The 7,641-nt window shown below is 38.4% G+C and overlaps 1 pseudogene; it reads left to right on the top strand.

The window, feature by feature from the left end:
* The first annotated feature begins 564 nt into the window (after positions 1-564).
* On the top strand, positions 565-1,509 carry LOC108532132 (ADP/ATP translocase 2 pseudogene; annotated as a pseudogene).
* Positions 1,510-7,641: the final 6,132 nt, after the last annotated feature.

Genomic DNA, 7,641 nt, shown 5'->3' with positions numbered 1-7,641 from the left:
TCTTTCCTTCCTTCCTTCCTTCTGCCTTCCTTCCTTCCTCCTTCTTTCCTTCCTTCCTTCCTTCTTTCCTTCCTTTCTTTTCTTTTCTTTCTTTCTTTCTTTCTTTCTTTCTTTCTTTCTTTCTTTCTTTCTTTCTTTCTTTCTTTCTTTCCTTTTTTCTTTCTCTCTCTCTCTCTCTCTGCTTTGTCTCTCTCTCTGCTTTGTCTCTCTCTCTCTCTCTCTCTCTCTCTCTCTTCCCTTTTAAGGAAGACAACTCAGATGTTTTTATCAGAATCTCAGTGGCGTCTGTGAACTGAGGAAGTGAAAGCACTCCTTAGCTAGAGGACGACAGAAACACACCTCTGAGTACCTCCCTCTGGTGTATTTGACATGGTCTGCTTTTCTTAGGACCTGGGAAAAGCTACAGACGTTTATTCAAACAGAAAAGGAAAGCATCTCTGCACATTCCCACAAACCCTACGCCCTCTTTTAATATGTTAAAATTCAACAGTTTGGAGTGTTTTTCACAGTGGAAGGGGAATCCTAGGAATTGCTTAATACAAAAAGCTAGGAAGCCCCGGAGTCAAAGCCGGTTCCTGGCCCAGTCCCCTCCCGCAGCAGCCTGCCTCCTCTTTCCTTTCATCATGACAGATGTCTTTGTGTCCTTCGCCAAGGACTTCCTGGCAGGTGGAGTGGCCGCAAGCCATCTCCAAGACAGCGGTAGCGCCCATCGAGCGAGTCAAGCTGCTGCTGCAGGTGCAGCATGCCAGCAAGCAGATTACCGTAGATAAGCAATACAAGGGCATTATAGACTGCGCGGTCGTATTCCCAAGAAGCAGGGAGTCCTGTCCTGGCGCAGTAACTCGGTCAGTGTCATCAGATACTTCCCCACCCAGGCTTTTAACTTTGCCTTCAAAGATAAACACAAGCAGATCATCTTGGGTGGTGTGGACAGGAGACTCAAGTTTTGGAGCTACTTCGCAGGGAATCTGGCATCAGGCGGTGCCGCTGGGGCCACATCCTTGTGTTTTGTGTACCCTCTTGATTTTGCCCGTACCCGTCTAGCAGCTAATATGGGTAAAGCTGAAGCTGAAAGGGAATTCCGAGGCCTCGGTGACTGCCTGGTTAAGATTTACAAATCTGACGGGATTCGGAGCCTGTACCAAGGCTTTAACGTGTCTGTTCAGGATATTATCCTAGCTGCCTGCTTCGGTATCTATGACACTGCAAAGGGAATGCTTCCGGATCCCAAGAACACTCACATCGTCATCAGTTGGATGACCACATAGACTGTCACTGCCTTTTCTGGGTTGACTTCCTATTCGTCTGACATCGTTTGCCCCGCATTACGATGCAGTCGGGACTCAAAGGAACTGACATCATGTACAGAGGCACATTGACTGCTGGAGGATGATTGCTGGTAATGAAGGAGGCAAAGCTTTTTTCAAGGGTGCATGGTCCAGTGTTCTCAGAGGCATGGGTGGTGCTTTTGTGCTTATCTCGTTTGATGAAATCAAGAAGTACACGTAAGTTATTTCCGGTGTTTTTTTCCCCCCTGTGAACAGGCATGTTGTATTATACAACATATCTTGAGCATTCTTGACAGACCCCTGGCTGTCAGTTTATTAGTGGCAACTGTTTATTGGTTGAAAATAATATTCATCTGACCAGTTTTCTCTTAAAGCCATGTTCATGATGATCATGATGATAGGACTCAATTATATTTTTTATTCCAGTCACTCCTGATAAACAACAAATTTGGAGAAATAAAAATACCTAAACAAAAAAATTTTTTAAAAACCTATGGCTTTTTATTTACTAACAAATTTAACCATGGCCATGATGTGCACCCTTCATTACACAAATATTCAGAATGAAAATTCTCTATGTATGTGAAGTTATGCATATTTTAAAGACTAAGTCTCACTCTGTTGCCCAGGCTGGAGTGCAGTGGCACGATCTCTGCTCACCACAACCTCCGCCTCCCGGGTTCAAGGTATTCTCCTGCCTCAGCCTCCCGAGTAGCTGGGATTACAGGCATGCACCACCATGCCGGGCTAATTAGAATATTCTAAAATATCACATTTTAACTTTCTGATTATTTTTGCACTGAGGATAACAGCTAAAACTTTGTCCAGTGTAAAATGGAGAGAGATCTGTTGTCAGTTATAAGTGGCACAAGGGTTTGAACAACCTTTCCCAAAAGAACAACTGGGAAAGCTAAAGAAAGTATTTTAAGTATGTATATTAAGGCAATGTAAAGTCAAAGAGATGGTGAAGAATTATATATTTGAGACTCCCAGGAAATAGAAAATTCAGAGATTGGAACACTGTTTTTTAGGTATTTCCTGGCAGAATCTGCTCATTTAGGGGAGGTTCAAAGAGACTGAGAAAGTGAATAATGCATTCTAATGACTCATGCTGCTAAGAAGAAAAACAATCCAGACTTAGAGCCAATTAAGAAGGGAGAACGGGTTGAAATTTTGAAGAGTGGCACCATAGGGAAGCACTTTTCAAAGTGTAGCCTATTATCCAGGTAGCCTAGATAATTTTTCCTCACCTAAGGTCTAGAATGAAGCACAGAGGAACAAAATGATGAAAAACAGAAGATCTAACATACATAAATTGGAGTCTTGAAGGTTGTATAGAAAAGACAACCTGTTTACCACACTCAGCACTTCACTCCAATGTCAAATGTGTAAAACCTCATATGTGAGGTATGTGTGGTGTGTGCTTGTCTGTGTGAGGTATGTGTGGTGTGTGCTTGTCTGTGTGTGGTATGTGTGTGTGTTTTTTCCCACACCGACTAATTCTCCAATCCTCCAAACACCAACTGGGTATCTTAAATTCAGTTATGATACTGACTACCTGAAGTTAATGCAGACCCTATAGGTAAAGGGATCAGTCCCACGAAACTGTACCCAACTTCACACACTCAACACAAGTAGTGGGTCCTTATGTTACCCAGATTTCTGTCCAACTTGGCTACAAGTCAAGGGTTCCCATGAACCCCTCCTTAAGTTCAATATTTTGCTAGAATGGCTCACAGAGCCACGAGTTCATAGGAACAGAGATTCTCCCTTCTCGTAACAGAAGGGGCTGTCCCCTGACTTACCTTGTGTGGGAGATCAGAAGAGGCCTTGTGGAGAGGGGTGGTGGTTTCATCTACTTGGGGATCTTCTGGGTGTCTAGGACCATGGCCTGGGCCAAGTGGGGGGCCATCATTATTCATAGGCCATCTTGTCCCTCTGGCACAGGAATTGAATAAACCTATCACTCAAGATTCCTTTTCTACCCCAAATCTGCTGCTGGTTCGTTTCCCAAGGACTCTTGAGTACTACAAACCCATTAAAGCACTGCAGCTGTACTGGAGTGTGGCTATAGGAACAACCCAGTCACCTAAAGACTATTTATTGAGTATCACAAGTTACTGATTTCAGCACCAGGGAGCAAAAAGACAAATATCCCTGTTCTGTGGCACTTAGGTTCTAATGGGCTAGACAGAGGAACAACAATATGGATTAAAGTAATTCATTCATGCAATGCTATAAGGAGATTAGAAGTGTAGGGAAACTTTAGAGGAATGTAGTGAATGAGTGGGAGGAAAAGTGGAAATGTAAATCTTTTAAATGGAGTTGCCAGGACAGAACTTGTCCAGAAGATGATTAGAACCATTTAACTTTTCAAAGCCCTGAAAGTCGAAAGGACCCTACCTGACCTCCAGAGGTTCTGGGAGGATAACAAGGGGTAAGGCACTTCCAACTCCTCTGACAACTTGAAATCCCAAATTTGTGTAACCTCTTGTCTCAGGTTGTTTTCTGTGGACATTAGTGCCAGGTAAATAAAACATCTTCATGGTTTCCGTTCTTAGCGTGTCCTTTGAAAGAGTCTAAAGTGAAATCAATTCCCTAGGAATATTTTATTCTAGTCAAACCAACCAGCCCGTTTGTTTCTTACCTTTTGACAACTTTTAGTCGCCATTTGTAAGAGGTTTGTGCAAACTGCAATTACATCCAGCACATAATACTAGAAGCCCATGAGTACCCCACGGATTGAGAAGACTTCATAAAATAAAGTTTCTGGATATGGAAATAAATTTTGGTGAATGGAAAATCACTTATCAGAAAATCTAAAGCACATTTTCCCTCATCAGCCAAATTGTTCCAGAACTTTACAACAAACAAAATGGTATCAGCTTTTAGTATCTCTAATACATTCCTTTATTGCAGACAGCCTTCTGAATCACATTAAAACCACAGGATTGGAGTTGCCACAAGTTGCATTTTATCAGCACAAATGAGGGTGTTATTTTTTTCTTTTGCCATAGAAATTAGAGCGATTATTTCAATTCAAGCTGTGATAGTTCTGGGGAGAATGATTGCACATATATTATTCAAAAAAAAAAAAAAGAAAAAAAAGAAAAGAAAAGCTCACAGTAGGAATCTGCAATGCCGTGTTTAGTTTTGTTTTTTTTTTTTTAAACCCAGCTACTTAGCAGTAATTTATTGGCCTATTACTTCCACACTTTGCTGAATTCAGAAAGTCTATACTTGTCATGTTTACAACTAAACATGCTCATAATCCTTTATCTGCAATGAAACTTAAAAAAAGCCATAAACCAAAGTAAACATCAATTAAAAGATGCTGATCGTAAATTTAGAGGACATTAAATAAAATATTCTTAAAAACTGTCTTCTCTAAAGTTTCATAGAGTCCAGTATACATGTAATAAACCCTTCAAATAGTGCTAATGCATGTTACAGAGCTTCTTGCTCTGTGCTGAGGGGTATTCAAAGGAAATGGACACAGAACTACCTGTAAAAATGCTTTTCCTCAGCAAACTCCCTCTAATAGTTTTCAACACAAAATCAGATTAATGAGAAGTTCAGGAAGACCTGCAGCCTACACTGAAATATCTGAGTGTGGGACAGAATTTATAGAATGAAATTCCTCCTCACTTTTTTATGTATAAATGAATTTTCTTATAAACCTCAAAAATTAGACACACTTCTGCTTGAAATTTTGAAATCTATTTTCTTCTTCATATTAATTAAATAAAAAATTTCCTTTCAAAATTGAGGCACCAGCAGATGGAGGAATTAGTGAAAAAGCCAGGGAAGTTAGAGGGCTGGGTCAGTGACACCGGACAGCTCCAAGGACAGGAAGTCAGCTCCTCTCCTGCTGGTGGAGAGTGGAGAGCAGAAGACTGGAGCGATGACAGTTAACGCAGGCGTTGCTGGAAGGTAATCCTTGATTCTTTACAAAACAGCTTTTTGGGGGGCACTGCTGGAGGTTCACTTAAGAAGAAGTAGACTCCCATGTCTAGGGAGGAAAAAACAAAGAAAAATATGTTTGATTACTAGTGAAATTAATAGAATTTGTATATAAACGTCATTTAGAAATCACTGACTTATGCAGTCTATTTCTTTTTTGATATGTGTGGTTAATACTACTTGGAACGAATTGCTTATATTAGGTTGGTGCAAAAAGCACCATTACTTTTGCACCAACCTAGTAAATTAGTGGTTAGAGGATCAATATTAATAGTGACCAGCAGTGATTAGGAAGAGAATATACTACTAATCAACATCTCTTAAAATAACTTCCATTGTAATTAATGAGAATTTTATGAATGAATTCCCCAACTGTGGTTCTGTTAAATTCCAGAATTATTTTTCTAGGGGTTTGTGGTTTTCACTTGCAGTTTTTAAAACCACACTGCATTCCAGCAATACTTGATCATGCTGCCAATGTGAAATAATTCCTTGAAACTGCTAGAAATACAAATCAAGTTTAGGCATTAAAACAGTCTCAAATATATGAGACACTGTCATATTTGAGAAGAATTTGGGAGGAATAAAGGCTAGATATTTTACTACACCCTCTTCCATTTCAGTTTGCCCACTTTGATTTGGGTACATCAATGCATTTTCAGAAAAAATAGACTGAATCTTAAGAACAAAGCACTAAGTATTCGTGGCATTCTCAAGGAGAAAAAGGTACATCAAAACTATTAAAGATATACCTTATTGAGATCCTTTATATGATAAACTAAACTTAGCTATCTTTAAAAATAGAATGTATGTGAATTCTGTTTGAGTGTCAAAACATATCTCAACTCATTGGAAAAGTAGCAAACATATACATTATTCCACCTAAGGCATAACTACTTGAAGGTGCCCTTCAATCAGATGCCATAAATTACATCTTGAATATGAAGGAAATTGCAATATGAATATACATAAATCATTAAAAATACAATCTGTCTTTTCAAGCTATGTATGAAATTGAATGAGATAAACTATAGAGCCATATTTCAATATTGAAAGGAAACTCAGAATAATTTTTGCTGGATGAAGAATAGTGACATGCTATTACAACAAAAATTTACCCCAAACTGCCATAAATGTCTAATACAGAGAAAAGACAGCAATTATTATTATTAGATTAAATAAGAGAAATAAAAATGGCTGAGTGTGTGGTTGAGAAAGCATGGATTAAATAAAAGGGAACATATTTTAATTATAAGACAAATTAAGCAATGAAAAAGTTGGCAAGGAAAATTTACTTTCATCACTCTCAAAGTTGGCTTTAGATCTAGTAAGAAATTCTTTTAGAAAGCTTTTATAAAGGACATTGTTTATAAATTTGCCAAGCTCGTGTAAAAGATAACTTTTGAGAATTCCTTGTAGTACAACAAAAGATATCATAATCTAGTTAAATATGACTTGATATTAAAATTAACTCATCTCAAGGATTTTTCAACTTAGTTCCAAATATTTAACATACCTCTAGAAAGCAAGAGTTTAAAGAAAAAAAAAAGGGGCTGTTTAAAGTAATACTTTTTGCATAAGGAAAACATGGTACACATGTAAGGTATTATAACATGAGACAGAGAAGTCCATAGCCTAGAGCCAATTATGGAATGACACAATCGCCCACACAAGGGGAAATGATAGATGTGTTCATTCCAATCCATTGCTGAAATAAAGGATTTCTCTTATGTAGAACATATGCATGTATATATGTATATATATGGAGGAAAATGTATTTATTAATTATGTAAATATAGAGAAGAAAATAATTAGTCCTGGGGAAAAGAATGACTTGAAAGTATTTTAAATCTGTATGAGCTGGGTCATTCCCTGTGAATCTTTCAAAGACATTTTTGCCTCTACTTCAATTTTCTTCTGTCATTTCAATTTATAATTATAAAAAGAGAACATTGCTTAGTGGTTAGCATAATGGGATATCATGATGAAATCATTAACAGAGGAATCTGAGACCTTGAGATGAAAAGAAATGTAAAGTACTATCTTTTAGTAATAAATGTCATAACTTAGATTGTGCCCATAGTAACTTAAAGTTTAAGTGACAGGGAACACAAGAACGTATCATCTGCATTTTTTGTAATGCTTCCAGATGCCAGGTCCTCTGCTAATTGCTGCAAATAAAAGGCAAGGACAGATACGGTGCCTGTCTTTACCAAACGGAGGAGGCAAGCAGTGAAACCTAATTGTTGGTAAATAACAGCTGGGATCAGTGCCTCAGAGGAAAGGTATGGAGAGCAGAGAGAATGTAACAGAGGGCCTAATGTCCTCTGAATAATAATGGAATGGAAGGCTTTCCTCAGGAGACTGCTGAAGTATTAAAGGATACACT

This window comes from Rhinopithecus bieti, unplaced genomic scaffold, assembly GCF_001698545.2.
Source record: "Rhinopithecus bieti isolate Rb0 unplaced genomic scaffold, ASM169854v2 scaffold_8220, whole genome shotgun sequence".
Lineage (NCBI taxonomy): Eukaryota > Metazoa > Chordata > Mammalia > Primates > Cercopithecidae > Rhinopithecus > Rhinopithecus bieti.
This window is presented reverse-complemented; position numbering and strand designations above follow the sequence as displayed.